This window comes from Desmodus rotundus, chromosome 12 (assembly GCF_022682495.2).
Source record: "Desmodus rotundus isolate HL8 chromosome 12, HLdesRot8A.1, whole genome shotgun sequence".
Lineage (NCBI taxonomy): Eukaryota > Metazoa > Chordata > Mammalia > Chiroptera > Phyllostomidae > Desmodus > Desmodus rotundus.
The window spans coordinates 68,410,385-68,432,981 of NC_071398.1; the positions used below are offsets into that span (position 1 = coordinate 68,410,385).

Below are 22,597 nucleotides of genomic sequence, written 5' to 3' on the forward strand. Positions count from 1 at the left end.
TCAAAATATCATTATAATTATTCATAAATTAATGCAAAATATTTAACGTCATAAGTAGTGTTCAAATTTCCCATTGTTTTAACTTGGTTTCTTTGAATCAGGATCTAAATAAGGTCCACAAATTACAATCACTGGATATGTCTTTAAATCTCTTGCAAAATGTGATTTCCTATTTTTTCCCTTCCCCCCTCCCTCCTTCCCTTCCTCCTTTCCTTCCTCCCCTGAGTCACTCCTGCCCACCCACCCTTCCTCCTTCCTCTTTCAGTGGCTCTTGCTCCCTTTTCTCCATTCCTCTTTCTCTTTTCTCTCCGTCTTTTTTTTTTTTTTCATTCATTTGTTAAAGAAACTGAGTTATTTGCTTTGTAGCATTCCAACGATCTGGATTCATACCAGGGTGTACTTTAACACATCCCTCTGTCCTGCCTGCTTCCCCTGAGATGGGGTAGGATCTAGAGCGCTACTGTCTAATAGAGAGCAAGGGCAAGTCTCCTATGTAACAAAATTTTCTAGTAGCCACATTGAAATCTAAAAAGTATAAGCACACACCAATACATAATCTCATACACTGTTACTTATGCCACCCCCCCCCCCAAGAAGTCTTTCAAAACTGAAGGCCAATGGCGACACTCACAGACACGCAGATGCTGGGAGACTTCATCCCAGCAGACCCCACAAGAAGTGTGCAGGGCGTCCTCCGCGAGGAAGGCCACTGCCACCAGGTGGAAGTCTGGGTTTACATGAGGACAGAAACGGTACCTGCACGGGAAAATATGAGATGTAAGATGTCTTTCTTATTATTTACATCTCTTTAAAAACGTGGGGCAGATGGAACAGCGGAGATAGTGGTGGCCGCTGGGGTTCGTGGCATGTGTAAAGCACCAGGCACGGCGACCGCAGCACGAGGGCAGGCGGGAGATGGGGAAGGGGCCACCACCACGTGAGGGCAGGTGGGGCGAGCTCCAGGTGTGTGCTGTGGAGACTAAAGCAGTCACTGAAACGACAAAGAGTGATGTGTGATGTCAGGAAAAGGAGCGGAAGTGGAATCCTGTAGAAAGCACGTAAACACTCCGATAGAACAGTTGCTCTTCCGGGACTCTACCCTATAGAAATGCTTGAACAAGTGGCCAGATATGTGTACGAGGATGATGAATACAGTGTCCTTGATTACAGCGTCGTTTGTAATCCCACAATGACAGAAACAATTTAATTTGAAAAGTATGTGGAAGGCGTTAAAAAACACAGCACAGATGGTGACTTTCAGATTCCTCTAAGGATGGTGGCTAAGGTCCTCCTGTTGTGTAGGAGACGCAGTAGACGGGAGGGGAGTAATGGAGGAAGCCTGTCTTGGTAATGGTTGAGAGGGAAATGAGCAAAGAAACAGCCACAAAGGTTGGGATTTTGCCCTTTTTTTAAGAATAAGAAAGGCGTCCCTGGGTGGGCTCGAACCACCAACCTTTCGGTTAACAGCCGAACGCGCTAACCGATTGCGCCACAGAGACCGGCGAGGACCCATCTCTCCAGGCAGCAGAGCAAGCTCTCGATCGCCGCTAGGTGGAGCCCATGCCCCCATTGCCAGACAGAGGGCCGTGCAGATTCCAAAACTTTGGAAAGCCGGAGACGTGGAATCCGCACTAGGTGCTGGTGGAGTTTGAAAGCCGTGCGTTGGGCGGTTCGGAGGGCAATGGGGCAGCCGAGTGGTCTCCCGGCTTTGCTCCACTCCTGCCTTAGAAGCCAGCACCCCGGAGACGCCCATAGCCGCCAATCCCTCGGCCTGAGCTGAAAGGGGCCGAGGGGATGCTGAACGGCCAGTGGGCTCCCGTGATTACTTTGTTCCCTCTGAACCCGACCGTCACCGCCACTGGGGGCTCCCTCCGCTCCACCTGGTAGAGGTGGCTGGGGGGCGGGGGGGGAGCCAGAAGACTGGGTGGGGAGGGGTTTTACTCATCCCCTGGCGAAATGATGGGAAAGTTACTCCTACTCCTATGTTAGGCATTTTAAATGTGCACTATAACTCACTGATTTAAAAAATAATTTAGACTGTGTTTCATTTGGGATATTTTATATTGTTTATGGCTTTCTGTTCCCTAATCTTTTCCCTGCAGTGTCTGATCTCCTATTAGTTCCATCTAGTGAATTTATCTCAGACGTTATTGCTTCCATCTCTAAAGTTTGACTCTGGACACTCATATATGTTCCACGTTTCTAATAAACTCTTTGGACATATGTAACAGTCATAATAACTGTATTAAAGTTCGTTTTATCATCGTGGCAGTTATGGTTCGGTTTCAATAGACTGTTTATTCTCCTCATGGTGGGTCTGGTTTTCCTGCCTCTGTGCCTGCCTGGCATTCTTTGATTGGAGGCCAGACATTGTCATAGTTTACCTTTTGGGGAACTGGCTATTTAGGTAGTCCTATAAATCTTCTGGAATTTTGTCCTGGGATCCAGTTAAGTGACTTGTCAACAGTTTGATCCCTTTGGGGCTTGCTTTTATGACTTTTTAGGTAGGTCAGTCTCAGGCTGCTTATTCCCTCAACTGGGGCAAGATCTTCCTGAGTGCTCTTCACAGTGGCCCATGAGTATTCTGCTCTGAATGGTGGGAATAGTATGATTTCCTACCCCGTCTGAGCACCAGGCCCTGAAACTTCTGATCTTCACAGAAGTTTCTTCCCTTGACCTCAGGCAGTTTCTTCACAAGCTCGTCCTAGTCAGTACTCTGCTGGGAACTTGAAGGAGACTCTTTTCATACTCCTGTGTTCTCTCTCTGTCCCTCTCTCTCATCACTGGGCCTTTGTTCCTGGCACTCTAGCTGCCTTGCTCTCCATGGACACTCAGCTTCCTCTCCACAACCCAAGGAGTTGGCTGCAGAGCCCCTCCTCGGTTCCACCCTGGAAACTCTCCGAAAGCAGTGAGCTGGGCCAGCAGTAGGGCTCACCTTGTTTGTTTCTCATTTCTCAGGGCTGCTGTCCTTTGTTGCCTGATTTCAGTGTCTGGAAAACCAGTATTTCATGTATTTGTCCATTTCTTTCCTTAAGGGGTAGGGAAAAAGGAAGGGTGAGCTTTCAGGTGGGATTGCCAGAAGCTGAAGGCATCTCTTTATGTGTTCTTAGTTTGGCTTCAATAAGAGGTGTGCCAACTTACATGCCAATGTACTTCTCCAATGCGGTGAAAGAGCTTTTTTCTTCATGCAGTTTTTAGAGTGAAATTATTAAACTGATCTGATGCATACAAGGAATCATCTTTAGAAATCTGACATGAGAGGAATTTTTATGCCATTACATGTCAATTATTAGACTTTTTACAAGTGTTTAACAGTATTTGAGATTCAACCTTTTTATTAACTTGATTTTTTCCCCTCCTTATATCTTATACCTACCACTGAAACCACTAATTTAGCTACAGCTAGACTTCTAAAAACCATTCTTGGACTCCACTGGGATACTGGGAGAAACTGGGTCGTGGCCTTGAGGACCAGCACAACTGAATAGACATCGTAAGTAAAGATGCCTATGTCTGGGGCGGGGGGGGGGGGGGGGCTGGAATCAGCCTAGGTGTGGGCAAGGAGAAGGACCCTGTGCTTCAGAGGTCAGTAGAGAGCATGTAAAAGAGGTTCCCTGACTGGGAATTGAACCTGGCCCACTGCCGTGAAAGCACCAAATCCTCACCACTAGACCACCCAGGAAACACAGGGAAGACTTGCTTTTGCCTCTCCAGGGGGCAGGTGCTGCAAGTGAAGGTTAGCTTTCTGAGACGGGGACAGCAGACGTGGATGCGATTCTCAGGGGCCCAGGGCTGAATGCAGCTGTGCGAGGCTCCCATCCCAGCCCTTGCCCCGCTGCTCACCATCCTTCACCTCTCCCAGCCCTCAGCAACGTTCTGGGCTCTGAGGCCAGGCCACAAGGCAGCTTGGCCTCGGTTGCGTTCTAGCTTTAGCACTGTTGCGGCAGCACCCAGGACATGCTCTTTCTGCACCTCGGACTCCTTAGGAGAAACGGTGCGATCTCGGCTCTCGGCGGGTTGAGCCGAGTGGGTCTTCCTAATGTCTGCCCTGGCTCAAGGCGCTCTCCCGAAGACCACACGGGTACCAGGGGCTCATTTTCACCCGACCAGTTCAACCAGGGGAGCATAAAACTCTTCCTCGGTGTGTCTCTGCTTCCAGCCCCAGGCGCAGACTGCGGCTGGTTTGGTTGTGCCACGCAAACTCACCCTGTTCCCCAAAGGGTGCTTCCAGGGAAGGACTTGTTAGACACACGCCTGTCGGTCTGTAGAGAAGACTGAGGCGGTAGATGGGAAGGTTAGGGGAGCTCTGGACCTGACCGAAATCGGAAGCGGGCCTTGTCCTGCATCCTTGATGGACAGTGGTGGCAACGCGTTCTCCAGCGTGACACCCAGGAGACAAAGGACGCCTGGCTCCTCGTGGTGAATAGGTTTCAGGCGGTGACTGAACTCCACCCATGTTTCTTGGGAATGGAAAACGCAGCTGCGGAAGCCCCCAAACGCCACCTTGCTACCCGCCTTCATTTTTAGACGTGAAGGTAACTCTCAGAGAAAGGAAGCCGTTTCCGCCAGGTTTCAGATCGCGCGGTGGGCGAACGTGACAAGCACTACGCTAAGAGAGCAAGGAGGCGGCCAACGGACGCTGCTATCGGTGCAAAACAAAACAAAACAACCTTAGCACCTGCCCCAACTGTACTGGCCACCAAGTGTGTGAACTGAAAGGAACAGGCCAGCGGTCCCTCGGAGGAGGAGACTGCGGCTCCCGGGAGGCTTGCAGTCCCGCGCCTAACCCCGAAGTGAGGACCCTGGGGACTCCCGCATCAAACGCGGGTTTCCATTCCAGAACTCGGCGCCGCGTGCAGGAGATGCCTCCGCTCCCGGCAGCGGCAGGAGCCGGGGCTTAGGTGCATCAGAGTCCCGGGTACCCCCCCGCCGCCCAGCAGCGGGGACGCTGCCCCTCCCGGGTTTCGGACCCTCGTCGCGGGGTGGGGCCCTTTTTACTGCGCTAGCGGTTAGAGCCCTCGGCTCCTAGCCCACCGCCGGTGCCTCGAGTGCGCCCGGGAGCCGTAGGAACCGCTCTCCCCGCGCTCCCTCCCCTCTGCTCGGGGAGCCCTCTTTCCGCTCAAGGCCTTTCGTCTCAGTGCTTCTCGCTGTCCCCCGGGCAAAAGGGGTCTCCTCCGGGTCCTGCGGCGCTCGCTTACTATATTCGATTCCGTGATTCCAGTTAAGTTCAACACCATAATCACACCTGGACGTTTTGGCCGGTACTGCAGCAAAGGCATTTGTCAGTGTGAAAACACCCAACATCCCGCACAGGCCCAAACCGTGCTTTCTGAATTGCACTACTGAGTTCATTTGAAGATCAGGCCACCAGGCCGAACATAACCCACAGGATTTCAGAACCAGCACCTGGTGGAGGCCCAGGGGCAGCCCGGGCAGAGTTCCTAGTCCAGGGATTCCTCCCCCATTGGTCTTGAGATTCTGTTTTTAAGGGCTGTTTTATTTCACCTTTTACAGCACCTGGAATTTCTTTTTATTTGCCTTTATAATTTTTTCAACTCAACATGTCTTAAAGTGGGAATTTTAATAAACAGATAAGGGCAGTTTTCAGAGAAAGGTAGTGTCAGAAAAGTTCTCCTGTTCAACTTACCGCAAAAGAGCAACAAGCAGAGAATTTCCTCTCACTGAAACACGGAATGTGAATGGCTTATGTCACTCTCCCCATCGGCGGGAGGACCAGGCTCCAGGGGCCGTGGATTTCACGTAGTTTCTTAGATCAGAAAATTTCATAACATTTTTTCCCCTTTCCTTACCTCCTTGATCTATCTGCTCCCCCCCCCCCCCAAACCAGGAGAGGATTCACTTGTCTCTGTCACCACTCTGGGGGTCTCTCCTGGACAGAACAAAGGGAGCTGTTGCTTTTTTCTCTACAGGAGTGAGAAGGGTGGGTGTGGGAACCAAATTCAGAAACTCACTTCCTGGGGCCCTGTGCACCTAACCCGTGGAGGGATCCTGGCAAACCCCACTGCCCCCTTCCAAAAGAGAGAGAGAGAGAGAGAGAGAGAGAGAGAGAGAGAAATACCCCCCTGAAGCTTCTCTGCAGGTTGAATGGAATGTGTGGGGTTCTGACTCGTAGAGGAGTTGTGCAGACAGGCCTCGGGCATGTCACTGGGCCACCGGCTGAAGTAAGGAGCAGAGCCAAAAGCAAGGTGTAGACACAAACCAAACGCACTACCCCAAGATTAAGTGTCTGGAACCTCGGGTCTCCAGAGGGCAAATTGATCTCCCCGAGTCGTCTGTTCTAATTCAGATCAGGAAAGTGGAGGACTGTGCAGACCAACGTCCATACTTGACCCACAAGAAAAAATAAATTCCTAATTAGATGTGGGGCTTGAATAAAACATTGGCGTCAAAAAGAATTCTTAAGTGTCTCTTCCTCCCCCTCCGCTCCCCTCCCTCCCAGCATTGTAAGAATGGAAACAAAGGATTCCCACTAAGATGGAAACATTGTAGATGTAAAAGATTTTAGGGGGAACATCCGGTGCTATGTTTAGGGCCCGAGGTCTCTTCCTTGAAGGAGATTTCCATCCACGTTGCAACTGGGTTGTTGTTGAGGATCCCTGAGTATCCGCGCTAGGTCCCTTCTCACCCTGGGCGCCACCCTTCCGCCTCCTCCGGGCAGTCTCGCAGCCTCCAAGCGTCAATTCCCGCTGTGACTCGTGCACCTGAAGGCCTTCTCCACGGGCCACACGCAGGTCCTGCTTTTAGAGAAAACTTGGAGAGTACGACCTTCTCGACCATCCCCGGAGGGGCGGCAGCCTGGAACGGGGAGGCGGACCTACACCTTCGGGAGCGCCATTGGAACGGAACGGGCCATCGTCACCTGCGGCCTCAGGGCTGGGACTCCGCTGTCAGGGTTGCCTTCTTGTAAAGTCTCTCCACACGCAGGGATCTTTCTTTTCATGCACAGGAGTAGAGATGTACCGCAATGACGAGCGGCAGAAGTCTCCACCACCTGTGAAGCCCTAAAGCTCCGGTGAAGGAAAGTGACGGCGGTCCTCCGGTCGCTGCTCAGGGGCGCAGCTCCCCGGGCTCCCGGCAGGGGGCGGGCTTCCGCGCCCCCGCTTCTTCCTCCGCGCGCACTGCTTCTCCTGTCTGCTCTTCACGCGCGGGGTGACTTTGCAGATCTGTTAGGCAGCTCGGCCAAGCTCATGCAGCCACGCAGAGATTGAAACCCAAGGTGCTCGGCTGCCATTACTGAAAGAATGAGTTCAGCTTCTGGTAATGGCTGCTCACGTATTTTCACAGTAACTCGTACAGATAACAACTATACACCTTGGACAAAATATATCCTAAAAATTACCCGAAGGTGCTGGGAGACTGAACAAAGGCAGGCAGACCCAGGGAGGAACTGCACGTAGCGAGTTTTCCATTTTGCCAATTTCGGGCTGAGAGCACAGCGCCACCTGCGCTATTTGGACCCGCTACATTGCAGGACAAAACCAAATCGCCTCGCTGGATTGATTACAGGAGCAGAGGACGAAGGTCGGGCGGTTACAGCCGCTGGAAGATCAAGGGGTTGCGAGGAAACCGGGAAAGGGAGAAGCCTCTGAAGGGAGGTTCCAAGTCGTGTGTAAAAATTCCGCCCGAGTCTGGCCCACTCCTGCATCCCGCGCGTTTGCGCAGCCTCCAAGTAGCCAGCCCTGCGGAGGCGCCTTTGCCGGCGGCCGCGGGTGGAGAGAAGGCTCCGGGGGGACGGTGGAACAGGTGCCCAGAAGGAGAGGGGAGAGGGACGGACTCTGAGGGGTTCGGACCGAGGCCACGGGGATGGAACAGGCTTTCGGGCGAAGTTCCGCGGCTCCGCACCCTCATTTCCTCTACGTTAGTTGATGGAAAGGCTGTCCTTTCGGATGTTCCGGCCAAAAAAACCCTCATGAGGTCCCCACATTTAATGAGTCAGGAATTCGTGTCCCCTCGTCGGCCAGGTGTGCGGACATGGGTCTGCTCCAGGGATTCTCCCCGTCGGCGCTGTCAATATTGATATGACCATTCTTTGTTGGAGGGCGGTTTCCGTTGCTTTGTAGGGTATTTTTGCATTTTACTCTGAACTACTGTTTGGTAATTCGCTGTGAGTATAAACATGGGGGTAGGGGATGGAGATAAACCCGCGTAGACTGACCAGGAGTTTGGATTTTATTTTAACGCAAAAAGTGTCACTAATGTTTTCTTTCATTATTTTTTCAAATAAGTTTTCAATTTCTTGGTCTTCCTCTTCTCCTTCTGGCATCCCTATGATTCAGATGTTGGAACATTTAAAGTTCTCCCAGAGGTTCCTAAGCCTCTCCTCATATTTTTGAATTCTTATTTCTTCATTCTGTTCTGGTTGAATGTTTATTTCTTCCTTCTTGTCCAAACTGTTGATTTGAATCCTGGTTTCCTTCCCATCACTGTTGGCTCCCTATACATTTTCCTTTATTTCATTTTTCATAGCCTTCACTTTTTCCTCAATTTTGCAACCATACTCAACCATTTCTGTGAGCATCCTAATTACCAGTGTTTTGAACTGTGCATCTGATAGGTTGGCTATGTCTTCATCGCTTAGTTGTATTTTTTTTGGAGCTTGGATCTGTTCTTTCATATTTTTTTGTCTCTGCATAAGAGGTGGAGCCTTAGGTATTCGCCAGGGCGGGGCAACCCACATAACTGCATTGTGGCGTTGTGTGGGGCGGGGAGTCCAAAAGGAAACAATGCCGCTTTCTGGGCTCTCTGCCCGGTTTCAGTAGCTTCCTCTGCTACCCACAAGTAGATTGGGACCTTCTGGTACTGATTCCTGGGTGGGTGGGTTTGTGTATGTTCTAGGACCCTGTGGGTCTCTCCAATGAACTCTCCTATGAGACTAGAAGATCCTCCTATGAGGCTGGAAATTTCTCCCACTGCCGTCTCAACCCCCACAGGTTTTTTCAGTCAGAGGTTTTGACGCTTTATTTCCCCACGCTGGAACCTTGGGTTGTGCAGTGTGTCTCACTCCGCTGTTGTTTCTCTGGATTTATCACATGCAAATGTGTGACCACCCGCTCCACCAGCCACCACCGTGCCCGGTCCGCCAGCTGCCGCATTGCCCTGAGTCCTCTCCTCCCCTGCTGCCCATCTCTGCCCCTCCTACCGGTCTGAGTGAGTGTTTCTTCTTCAACTCCTTCATTGTTGGACTTTGCTTTTCTGGCAGTTCTGGTTGTTTTTTGTTTTTAAATTTGTTGTTGTCCTTTTGGTTGTGTGAGGAGGCACAGTGTATCTACCTATGCCTCCATCTTGCCTGGAAGTCTGTGTTTTAATCTTTATACACATATTTTGTGCTTATCACTTATAAATATCATCCTGGCTCCACAGGGTATCTTTTGCATTTGTCAAAGCCATCGAAATAGAATTTGTAAATTTCTTTGAATACGTGTAGTGACCATCTCACTTGGAATGACTTGTAAACTAGTGCTGTTCTTTATGTCCAGAGCAGTTTTTCTAGAACATTGATTGATAGTTTGTGTTGAACCAAAACTATTGATTGGCGGTTGTATTCTCAGTTGGAGCACGGCCATGGGCCATGGTCATGGGTCTATTGTGGTTGGTGGTGACCCTTACATTTCTGTGCAATGGGACTTAGTGACATAGACGCTGAGGTTTTAAAGAGAGGCACAGACAGGAGAGAAAGTGATCTCCTGACATCTCCTTACTTCCTGTGTCTCACTTCCTCCCTGTTTTGTGAGGCTGGGACTAGTCAAACTTTCCTGAAATATCTGTCTTCCCTGCAGCTGCCTAGGATTTCCAGGCTAAGGGCCTACATGTGTGACCATGGCTACCTCCATATGCGCCACTGAGCATTCATGACAAAATGAAGGAAGGAAGGCCAGACAAACTACTCACAGTTGCCAACCTGCAGTTAGACTGTGTGACAGTGTTGCTTTGTGAGATGTCTCAAAGTTTTACATGATTTCAGTCCTTTAAATGAACTGAAGCGTATATTTATGGCTCAGTGTGTGGTCTGTCCTTTAGAATGTTCTAAATGCACTTGAGAGAGATTGTGTTCTGCTCTTGTCGGGTGGAGTGTTTTATGGATGTCTGTCAGGTTATGTTATTTAAGTCTTCTATTTCCTTGTTGAGCTTCAGTCTGGTCATTCTATCCGTTACTGAAAGTGTGGTATTGACGTCTGCAGCTATTAGTGTTGAGTTTTCTATTTCTCCCTTTAAATCTGTCACGTTTTGCTTCCTATATTTTGGGACTCTCTTAGATGCAAATGTGTTTATAATTATTATATCTTCCTGATGGACTAACCCTTTTATCATTATAAAATATTCCTCTTTGTCTTCAACACATTTTGTTTTAAAGTTTCCAGTCTATTTTGTCTGGTATCATTTGCCTAATTATGTTACATTATATGGCAGAAGGAATTTTGTAGATGTAATTAATTTGACCTTAAAATGCGGGGAGATCATCCAGGTAGTCTGACCTAATCACTCGAGCCCTTCCAACCTGGATCTAGAGATCAGAGAACCAGGAAGTCAGAGGGACTCAAAGCTCATCAGGAATTCAGTGCTGGCCTTGAAGATGGAGGGAGCCAGAGCAGAGAAACAAAGTCCTCAGTCCTGCAGCTTCATAGTTAGCGCTACCTACAAGCATAAGCTGACATGCATTCGTTGTGTGTGCTGTGCAGATTCAGACAGACTCATCCTTCTCTTCTGCTTTGTCCTTGCACGTTAACTGTCTGTCTGGATTGGGCGACACAACCGCCAGTACGTTGTTCAGCCTTTCCTCTCTCCCACCTGCTGTGGCTCTCTGGAGCCACATGTCACTGCTGAAGGAGCTGAGCCCAGGCAGCTGGTGTTATTGGAAGCCACAGGCTCCTGATTCATCCAGACCCTGACCTTCACCCACCAAGGCCCAAGCGCCCTCTTTACAGCTTCCCATATATATGGATTATTACCTACAAGCTTTGCCCTTCCCTGGTTCCCTAAGGCCATGGTTTCTAACATCTTTATCACTTTGGGGGTTTCTGGCAAACCCCAGAGCTATTCTCCTTCCCTGGGTTTCAGTTACTTCATGCCTACTGCATAGTGAGAAGCTACTAGGTAAACCCCCGAGGCCCAGCATGCAAATCAGTTAAACAGTGACTCGATAATTTTGTCTAGATCAGTCAGAGGTGTAGGTGATGTGCAAAGTATATGATTTCTAAATGGCCCACTTTCAAGGAATGTACCAGAACTAACTCCCCATTTGGAAGACACAACCTGGAGGAGTGGTCGTTGCACCTCAGACCAAGCACTAGTCCCTCCAGAGTCACAACCTGGCCCCAAGGTACCACAAGACAAACTATTGAATATCTTTTACTCCAAAATCACTACGAGGTTTCTGAAAATTCCTTCAGTTGACAGCAGCATTCCTCCCAGTTGCTAGATATCTGCACAGACCAGACTTGCCTGTACAATAAACAGTCCAGCGGAATTTTTGCAGGCACACTAAAGATTCCCACAGGTTGTCTTCAGAGGCAGTAATGAACTACGGTAGAGTGAGTGGCAAACACATACACTGGCCACTGGGTACTCCGCATGGACCCACAGATACTGCCAGTGAACCACCAATGTCCCAAAATCAAAGTTGCTTGAATAGCTCAGAACACTCCCAATAGTTGAGGTCCTGCACCCACCATCCCTGACCTCGGTGACACACCAGCTCCCAACCACACTGGGAGCCCTTCTGTTTTCGGAGCTCCGCCTGGAAAGAACCAGCTGGAGAGAACTGCAACTGGGGTCCAACGCCTTCTCAAGGCTACCAATTCCCAGCTCAGGTCTGGGATCCGAAACTGTCCCTGCACAAAGGTGTCCAGGCTGCAGCAGCCACTTTGAGATCTGATTACTAAGAATTCCTCTAAGACCAAGTTCCATAACATTTCCTTCAGGGAGCTTTATTAGAGGGATCTTCAGCAGCCTTCATCGCAGCTGCTAGCGAACTGATTTGAATGAATTGTAGAGGCCAAAAAGATCAGGCACGTCAGAGATGTCACTGGTTTTGGTCCCTGCTTCCTAATTTCTGAGCACTGGCAGAGCCTCTTGGTTCTTCCAGTGTGAATCCATGCTTCAGAGCCACCACAGATACAGCTCCCACTGCCTCAGGTGAACGCTGTTCCTGGAGGCTGGGCCCTGCAGATCTTCTCCCGTCGTCACCTGTCAGGGTCAGTGCAGCCCCAGGGTCCACGCGAGAGAGGACTGCTGTTGGTCAGTTACTGCTTTGATCAGTGTGTCCCCCACGCCGCAGGTCCTGGGAGCCACGTTTCCCTCTTGCTTCTAGAGGAAGCATGGAAGGAAACATGAGGAAGCTGGGTTTTGGGGAAACTAACCAGCAGCCCAGATTTGTTCAACATCCTGGATTCTTTGAATTTTCCTGTCAATAAATATCACATATGCTCAGTTTTACTGAATTTTTCCAGAACACTTCCCACTGAGTCCTCCATGCTCCTGCTCACATTCCTCGGATCGCTCTCCAGGCGAACTTCATACCTGTCACCCTGGGGCTTCTCTTCCCTCCTCTACTGTGTTGGATGACCTGTTTTTAGATTTTATGCCTTTCTATTCCTTGATTTTTGCTCTCATTTTACTGGAAGTCAATATCCCTAATATACCTTCACACGTGTTTGGCAGTTTGATTTTTGTATAGAATTCCAGCTTAACAGTAGTCTTCCAAGGAAAAAAAAAGTGGTCTTCCTTGATCTTTTTTCTTGTTTAATGTTGTTTTAAGAGCTTTAATGACATTCTGAGATTTAATGCTTTACCCGGAGTCCCTTTCTCTCTCTCTCTCTCTCTCTCTCTCTCTCGGTCCTTCGAGTCTTTTCTTCCTGCTCTGACTTTCTGGCGTGGTGTAGCCTTTCAACAAGGCAATGTAGTTCCGAAGTCGCAGGATATTTTCTCATAATGAGTATTGGATAATTTCCTCTCCTTTCTTTTCTCAGGAAGTATGAGAAATGGTTTCTATTGGATAGTGCTATATTATGCCCACTTCACAGGAAACCATGTTTTTTATTCCATGAGAGAGACGTGTTTTATAGAAAGTAATACCAGATATCAAATTATAAGATATATACACATAGTTACACTCAGACTCTGAGAGGACACCAAAAGGGCCCTATGGAAAAGCGTATTTATATCCCCACCCAGTCTATAATTTTCCAGTGGTTAGCTCCAGGAATGTTAGCCAGTTTCAAAGGCCTGCTAAAAGAAAGAGAAGAATCATACTATATTTGGGATAACAATTTTTACACAAAAATAGTTGAAGATTATTTCTCTTACACTCTTGAGTCTTTGGGATTTGCTACGATTAGTAGATTTGTGCAGGCAGGAGAAAACACTTTTCAAGAGGTGTCGAAAAAATTTCTTTTTGGAGTTTTGGAGGCATCATCTTTCAGGGCAAATTATGCTTAGAGAGTCAGCTGCATCACTGGCTTTCTTGACAGTGAACACTAGTCTGAACGGCTGCCTTTAAGGACTGACACTACTAGCTGAGCAGTAAAACATCGCGGGATTTGCCTGGCCCTGGGACCTCCACATATTAATAGGATTGTCAGGAGACAAAGTGCTTCCCTAACAAATCAACTCACTGGGTATCTCTGACTCTTAAACAGCAGCGAGGCTGGACATAACCCTTTGAGTCTTCTTGATTAAGGGCGGGGAAGGGGGAGGTTGAAAACGTATCCTAGATTTTAATTAATTAATAAAATCTTATCTAGATATCCTGGACATCATCAGCCTCATCCTAGATATCCTGGGTATAATAGATTTTCTTATATAAGCTAAGAGTACTTTCTTCAATTTTGTATTTTCCTTGTAACTGGGTACCCAGATTTTTATGGGTATATACTCATTTTTCATTTTATATAGCGAATATTTTGATTAAAAAGCTTTACCCACTGAATACTTTAAAAATGGTAAAGATAGTAAATTTTATGTTATTTTTTTAATGACAATTTTTTTTAAACTCTTACCCACAATTCGTTTATGAGTATTGTTAAAGAAAAGAATTACTCAGTGACATTTGTTGGAGCCCAGCAAGGAATACTTCATTCACGGGGGAGGGGCATGGCCATGGATGTACGGGCCACTGCAGTGGGGTCTGGCAATGAGGGAGAGAGTTAACTCTGAATTCAACAGCGAAAAGTGGGAATATATAGCCAAGGCTTGGGCTGGGGGCAGTGGGGGTCAGTGGATGAAAAATTACTAAGAGGAAACATCAGGGTCGATGGGGATTCTGGTCAAACCAACCTAATGGGATTCTTGCTGAAGGCTGGCTAGGGTGATCAGCCATCACCTGAGGGGGTGGAGGGAGGGATGAAGAACTGGATTAGATATCAAGGGTGGTCAGATATGAGGGGTGGCAGGGACTCTGGCTAAGCTGACTTAGCAAGATTCTTGCTGAAATTGGACAATGCAGAGACAAACAAGGAAGTCCGAAAGTTGAGGTCTAGTTGAAAAGTTCAGGGGTGACTGAGTAGAGTCTGGTCAAGAAGAGAATCTTTAGCATGTGTCAAAAATTTATATCAAATTTATCCTGAAGAATAAGCTTACTGTGTGTCAACCAATTCAAATATTTCTGTCTTGATAGTGTCTATAAAAATTCATTAATAATAATTGTTAAATCAAATACCAAAAAATGTCTATATAAAGACACTCAGATTTCGGTGAAAATGGATCAAGATTATTTGGCTCCACCTAAAAATAATCAATTAGTCAGAGTTTCCAGAAAGAACTCTTAAACTTATTGTGATCTATCAACAATTTATTAGGAGTGCTATTGTTTTCCCAAGAGAGCTGATCCCGTCAGATTATAAAAGTTCTTTGCAAGTTCGGTTTGGCGCCTCAGCTCCCCAACCCTGTTCTGACAAAACCTCTGGGAATATATTGTGTCTATGCATGTGTATGGCGTGCAGGAACTCCCCAGAGAGGCTTAGGGATCCATGTCCCGGTGGGATAAAAGTCTTTGCTCTGCCTTTTGTAGACTTGGACGAGTACATTAAACTTTTTGTGCCTCAATTTTTCAACTGTAATATGAAGCCAACAATTAGTAATTGCTCTATCAATAACGTGATTAGTGCAATTATCATAATTATCCTCTGCATTATTTTTTAAACGAGAGAACAATTCCATTGTACTTATTTCCTTTTCAGTAAGTTTCAGTCCTCGAGGGGTGCAGCATTACATGATTCTGTGCCCAAGGGCCTTAGCAGGAAGGTTGCTTTGGAATTTAGTGCAAACCATGCCCACCTCCACGAGCACCAGTTCCCGTTCCCCAGCAGACTCGGGTTTTATTCGGTTTGCCACCAGGGGTCACTGTGTTGTTCTTTGCTTCGCCTTTGCACACAGAAGCATGTCTTTTGCCTAGAATTCAGTTTCATCTGGAGCATAAACATCTTCAGTTTTTAAGAGCTGTGTGCTTCTCGGTCTGGATACCCCGCTTACGGCCAGCAGAAATGGCCTTGTAACCACAGCCTCCCAGAATATCCGTTGTTACAGAGTCCTGTTCCCGGCAGGTCGCCACAGGCTCCGGGGTGGCAGAAAGAGCCTGTGCATTATTTTTAACAAAGGCATTTCTTCCACAGTTGTGGGCTGTTTCTTTAACCCTTTTGAAATCGAGCTGGCTTAAGGGTTTTATGGTTACAAATATGCCACAGCCGTCACTATCGCGCACACACCTGTGGCCAGGTGCAGGTATTTCTACAACGTAGAGAACCGGAAGAGCCCTTGCAGCTACATTAGTGTTTAGATGCTTTTCGTATCAGTAAATCCTGCAAGTTTGCTTCCACAGAAGTGGTACCAAATTATATTCCTTTTTTTCCCCTCGACCTATCAATGTCCCTTGCTTTACCTACTTGCCAGCACATCCGTCTTTCCATCCATCTATCTACTTCACTAAAGGGGAGGTCCAGCGAAAGGACAGTGTGAACATCACAGAGATATTCCATTGCACGTGTTGGAGAGCTTAACTTTCAACAAAATCGTACCTCGTGCTTCGGCCGTGCTGGATGAGCTGTCGTGCTCACCCAGAGAACCTGCAGCTTTCAGGCGCAGCCCCTTCCTTCTGAGATATTACCCATTTTCTCAAGACATGACCACCTCTGCCTTTGTGTCCTCACTGTACCCTTCACACTTTTTACCCCCAGGCCTATCCATGGTACCTCCTTGTTTTCTGAATTCCTACGTCTCCACTGGTGTGGGAACTCCTCGAAGGCTGAGGCCCTCCCTTGAAATACCTTTGTTTCGATTCAGTGTCTTTGTTCTGCTCTCTGAATGTCCTGCGCTTGTGGGTGTGTTCCAGGCGACTGTAAGCTAATGAAGGGTCATCAACACAGCACGTTCATGCATGCCTATGGCCTTAATTAATGTGTTCCTAATGAAGGCAGTGCACAGACTCCCCTGTGGCTGGGAGGCAGGGTCAGGAGAGAGGGGAAGCATCAGGACGGTTATATCTGGAACGAAGCCGAGTTCAAAGTGCACACAGCACAGAGATGTGGAAGGGGCTGGCAGGACGACAGCACTGTGATTGCAGATTGTCCAAGAAGCGAATGGTGAGTAAATGTACACAGACTTTATTAGGGGAAATGCCTGTGTGAAAGGAACTAGGAAGGCATTAGGGTGGATGGGAGCGTGTTCATGCTATGAAGCAAATCTGACTCCGAGTAAGGAAGAGAGGGAGAGAAGGTTGGGTGGAAGTGTCCAAGACTGCCTGCCATGAAGTCTAAATCCATCAAAGCCATCGTGGAGTCCCTGAGCCAATTCAGCCAACAAAGAGTCCTGTGTCTCCCAGGAATGGGTCTGTCTTAGCGTCCCCACTGTGCACTGCTTTTGGCAGGGAGCAGCCCGTGGGGGCTGTGGCCTCAGAGACAGATTCTAAAGCACAGCAGCTGGGGTGTTCAGTCAGTTAAGCTCCACCAATTAGGAAGGTCTGCGAGGCAAATTCTCACAGCCGTCACAGGAGCCAAACCCAGAACAGATGTGAGACCACACAAAGGTATTAGCTATTGGCAAGAATGGGGGAATAGAGGAAAGAGCAGTGGTAGAACTGTTGCTTCTCCTTTCGGTTCTGTGAAAGCTCATGTCACTCCACCTTTTTTTCTTTACCTTTAGTTTAGCTATAAGTGGCAATAAGAAATTAAGTGGACCCAAGAGCCACAGATGTGATTTCCTCTGCGCCCTGGGCTGATCTCGCGAGAGAAGCCACCTTGTCGATAGCACCTTGGTTAAAACTACCCTGTTTCTGATAAGTACGGCATCATTTCTTGCTCAAGCCTGCATGGTAGGTGAGCATGCACGACAGTGACTGAGACAGGGGGCTGGCTTCCGTTGTGGAAGGCAAGGAGAGCAGCAAGACGGCACAGAGGGAAAGCGTAACCAAACACTACCGCACTGAAAAAAATGGAAGTCAAATATGCAAGCAGATTGGACCGTTGAGGGCGGTATCCGTATTCCTTTGAAGGCGGGTGAGATCAGTTTGGTAAGAAATACCGAGAGACTAAGAGAATGCCCTCCTCAGAAAGCAAGAAAGAGTGAGTTCAGAGGGATTGGAGAATGACAAAAACTGGTGCACATCAAATGGAATAATTATGTGAAAGCACTTTGTACATTTTAAAGCACCCCAAAATAGACGAGATCTGAAATATAAAGAATATATTCAATACCTTGCCATTATTCAGTGATTCCTATGTTGCTTGACATTCTGTAAACCACCTCAGTGCTTCCCACAACCACATGAGGTAGATTTTATTATTAGGTGTTACGGATTAGGAGTTTGAGAGTGGCTAAAATACCTGAGCACCTGTATTTTCCTAAAGCAAAAAACAAAACAAAAAAAGTAGTGGCAAACCCGGAACCTACTGCACAGTGGGGAGAAGCAGCTGTAACTACGGTAACGGCCCATGATGCCTATTGGAGTCGTTGGGGCCAGATGTTTTTAGGATGTCAGCATCTGTCATTCTTTTAGGAGAGTGATGTCAAGCACAGCCTTTATATTACATGGCCTTCCAATGAGGACTGAGATGGTATCCCATAATCAAATATACTGGAGCCTATACATGTAGGCACCACTTCTCCTGCCCAAGGCACTTCTGGCTCGTGAAATGGGGACCACAGCATTTGGAGTGTTTATCCAGATGCTGGATATACAAGTTCTGTTCCATCGGGAAATACAAGTTCTGTTGCTCCTCCTTCCAGTTCTATGGAAGCTACACCTGCTTTTGTTCCCCCTTCGGTTTCAGCTCTTGAAGCTGGGGTTGAGGGGATAGCAGGGCCTCCTCAGGCATCTCATCTCCTTGGAGTGCTCTAATGAGGCCATGCTGGGAAGGCGATACAGGGAGAGGGGATTTGGGGTCTCCATACTGCAGGACTGTCAGCTGGCAGGGGAGCCCTGTCACACCCCCACTGACATTGAGATCTAAGGCGACAGTGGAGGAAAGGCTCACTATTGGTGTCTGGCCCAGTCGGCTATGTATTGGCCCCCGGGGTGACCTGCACTTACCTGGGTTCAGTGAAATAAGAGTGGTGTCTGAATTCCAGGAAGCTGAGCTTAGTGCCCAGGCACCAGGGGCCGATATGCCCGGTACAGCTGTGGGTAGTGGCAGGGCTCCAGAGAACTGTTGAGGTGGTGTGGACACTCTTGTGATGGCCAACTGATAAAGGTAGCATCCAGTGAAGACACGTAACAACCCTGCAGTAAAACATTTAAAAGACCAAGCCACAAATATCGACCAAAGAATCACAAAACCAGATTGTGTCTAAGGGACCTAGTTCAGCAAGCTCTTCTTCCAGGGTTTCCCTCTCAGGCATTCTTCATGAGGAGACATCTTGAATTCCAGACTTGAATACCTCCAAGGACAGAGGGCTCTTTCTGTAAAGAGGCACGCGGCTTCTGTCATGGGTGGTCAGTCCAGTTGGCAGAACTTGCTCTCATCATGAAGTCTGCCTGGGTCCTCGTGTCGTTATCACCCATTGGTGTTCATTCTGCCCTCCAACCCCACGAAGTCTAATTCCAGCTCCACAGGACAACCGCTCCAATATTTAATGATACTATAGTAATAGGTAGTCTTTTCTTCTCAGGTACTTTTTTCCATAAAATATTCCTTCAAAACACTCTGAAAACTAACAAAACTATGTCTTTCAGAAAAGAAGCTGGCATCCAGAAGTTCTCTTAGAGCCAAGTTGTGCCGTGGCCACTGGCACATGGGCCTAATTTTTACGCCTGGCTCAGCTCTCTGGGCAGTTCCCTGGACCTGCTAATTTGTGACTGTGGCTTAACTTGCTCGGGGTGAACCTATTCTGGCTACCAGCGCCCACCTTTTCTCTGTATTCCCATATTATCTAATTAATGTCAATCCAGCCTTAGTTTTCAAAAGATCAAAAAAAATGTACTCTATACATTAAAATATATTACTTTCATTATTTTGCAAAACGAACGATTGCTGTTTTCTAGGCTCGAGGCAACTCTGTGGTATCCATGACTTTGAGAAGCTGGCTCTGTCATTCTCTCGAGTGCAGTTCGCCTGCGTCTGGCAAACTGTCTTCACTTAAAACATTCAGACTTTATCCTCCTGTCTTTTCACACGCGATAGTTTTCATGTTCTCACCAGGAATGCAGCGGGGGTCAAGGAGCCCCACAGCCCCACCCGCGATAGCTAAAGGTCGCAGGAGTGGCCTTTCTACTCTACTCTTCTGAGACAGGGGGAGATCACAGAGAAGACTCATTTCTTTCCCTCTCACCTTTTCTATGCATTTTAGGCCATTCCGGATCTTATTCTTTCCTGCAGAAAGTGTATTCTTCATAGGCACTCAATAAATATATATAAACACTAATTTTTAAATAATAATTTATTAATTTGGTGCATTCACTTAAAGATAAGGCCTGATGCTTCCAAGTCCACAGCCAAGAATGCTGTGGGAAGGGGCTGGACACGTTCTCAAGAACATTCCTCTAGGCCCTCCAGGCATTACCATATGACAAGAGGTCCTGACCAGAGCCGGATGAAGGACCCTGAGTGCATGAATGAGGGAGCCATCTGGATGGAGCTCACTGAGCAGCACCTAGCGGGGGAGAGACAGAGCTGCAGTGAAAGCCGGAGGGACCTGCACAGCTCTCTTCGCTGACTGCTCCAAACAAACTGACATTCCTTCCCCTCTGGATTCACACTCAACCAGAAGTAGGAAAAGCAGGGACTGAGACACCCAGCTAGAAACCAGCTCATGGCCAGTGATTCTCTGGTTATCCGTGAGACGGGGTGATGTGAATTCTCAGACCTATTCACACCTAGAGCTTGGAGTCTACAGACATGTCGGTAGGATCTCGTAAGAAGCAGCCTTGTTTAGATTGAGAATAACTATTACGGTTTGGGTTGCGTGGGGCTGAGCAATTTTATACTCTCCACCCTCTTCTCTTTGCTTCTGCAAATGGTATTACTGTGGAAAGCAGGGGTACAGAAGTGACCAAGCTTAGGTTTTGCCCTCTGTAAGCCCGACAACTCCACTTAGCTTCTGAGAAGGCCCTCCCTTCTCTTGTTTCAGAGCTAAGGCAGGGACTCCATGTTCCACCCATGGAAGCCAGAGGTGGATGTTGTCGCAGTGAATAAAAACAACCCAGACAAGTCACACATTTGGGTAACAGATGCTTTCGAAGACACACTCTCCTGCACCCACCAAAGTTTCAGTCCCAGCCAAGCAGAAAACCCAGGGGCCCCATGCACTGGGACAACAGCGTGACGTGACTAAGGCACACCACAGTGGGCCACACACCTACAAGCAATGGCTGCAACTGGGGAGCAGAGCCTTCGCCCCTATTGGTCGTTGCTGCATTAGAGTGGGGGACCTGATCATCATTTTTCTGACAAGGAAGGACTTGTCTCCAAGAGAGAGCCTCGGGGTGGAGAATGCAGGAATACAGGCTGTCCACATGGGGGATGTGGCAGGGGTGTCTGGCATGTGGCTGTGGCTGGAAGGTGAGAAATGCTTCTCCTGCTAATATGGGCACCATGGAAGTCCTGGTTCTACCATCTGCCAGCGAGGCCACAAGCCCAGGAGCAGCACCAGGCAGTGTAAAGAGTTACAAGAATGGGTGTCATATCAGGCAGCCCTGAGAATAGGACCTGGCACAGAGTGAGGCAAGCCACTCAGTGTCTTCATTGGTAGAGTGGTGACAATTGTGCCTGCTTCCCACTCTGGGCTGATTGTGAGGGACAGTGCACACCAATGTGCCTTACAACTTCAAACCTATATGCCCTTTTGAAACTCCCTGCACGTGGACAGAACCAGGAGGTTTTGGGCTTTCCTACTTTTTCCTTGGTCCAGATTGCTGAGTGCGTGTTCCAGCCTCTCCTGCAGGCGGTCATTGATGCAGACAGAGTCCTCCAGGCGCTGACGCAGGTTCTGGATCTCAATAAGGTTTTTTTCTAGCAGGTCAGCAGCCCCTGTTGCAGACCACCAAGACATGGAGAGGAAGAAGATGGCTGATCACTCGTGGGCCAGTGTGGGGCCTGCCCAGGGGCTCTCTACAAGATCCCTTCCCATCTCTATACTGGTGTCAACTTCCTCCACTCACCTGGGTACCCAGAAAGCCCAGGTAACTTTGTTTAAAGACCACCTAGGCTTTCAATCACAAGATGGCCCTCTGTAAGGAAATACTACAGGGCTTCCTCCCAGGCAGAGACTGAGGACATCTCGGGGAGATGGACACCAGGCTGGAGACCAGGGTGAGAAACTGCTAAAGGCCTCAAGGTAGGACAGGCCTCACAATGTTAAAAGTTTGTCTACCTTCTTTGGAAGCAATACAGAGGCCTCCCTCTCTACCTATATCTCTCCTCCCTGATGATCCATGACCTTTAACATCCACCCACTCACAGAAAGGCTAAGGTAAATGCATGTGAAATTGGTTCAGGCTGTGAGTAATGAGTGATACTTAATGTTCTCCTTCTACGAGAAGCAGGTTCTGTTCTGCTTCTTTTAGTTCAATTGTTTTTTAGTTCAATTGTTGATAGATATGTATTTATTACCATTTTATTCTTTTTTTTTCATTCTTCTTCTTGGAGAAGACCCTTTAACATTTCATATAATACTGGTTTGGTGATGATGAACCCCATTCGCTTTTTCTTGTCTGGAAAGCTCTTTATATGTCCTTTGATTCTAAATGATAGCTTTGTTGGGCAGAGTAATCCTTACTTTTCAAGACTCTGAATATTTCTTGTCAATCCCTTCTGGGCTGCTAAGTTTTTGTTGAGAAATCAGCTGACATTTTTATGGGTGCTCCCTTGTAGGTAACTAACTGCTTTTCGCTTGTTACTTTTAAGATTCTTTTTCTTTAATATTTTGCATCTTAATTATGATGTGTTTTGGTGTGGGCCTCTTTGGATTTATCATGTTTGGGACTCTCTGCACTTCCTGGACTTGTATGTCTATTTCCTTCACCAGCTAATGGAAGTTTTCTGTCACTACTTTTTCAATTAGGTTTTTAATTTCTTGCTCTCTTTCTTCTCCTTCTGGCACCCCCATTATGTGAATGTTGGTATGCTTGAAATTGTCCTGTGGCTCCATACAC

General features: G+C 47.8%; 1 protein-coding gene and 1 non-coding gene across 2 annotated transcripts in view; one reads left to right on the top strand and one right to left on the bottom strand.

The window, feature by feature from the left end:
* Nucleotides 1-22,597, top strand: part of FCGR1A (Fc gamma receptor Ia) — an 82,726-nt gene that overhangs the window by 6,923 nt on the left and 53,206 nt on the right. The gene's annotated exons all lie outside the window — the stretch shown is intronic.
* On the bottom strand, nt 1,426-1,499 carry TRNAN-GUU (transfer RNA asparagine (anticodon GUU)). Its single transcript has one exon. It is a non-coding gene; the product is annotated as a tRNA-Asn (tRNA).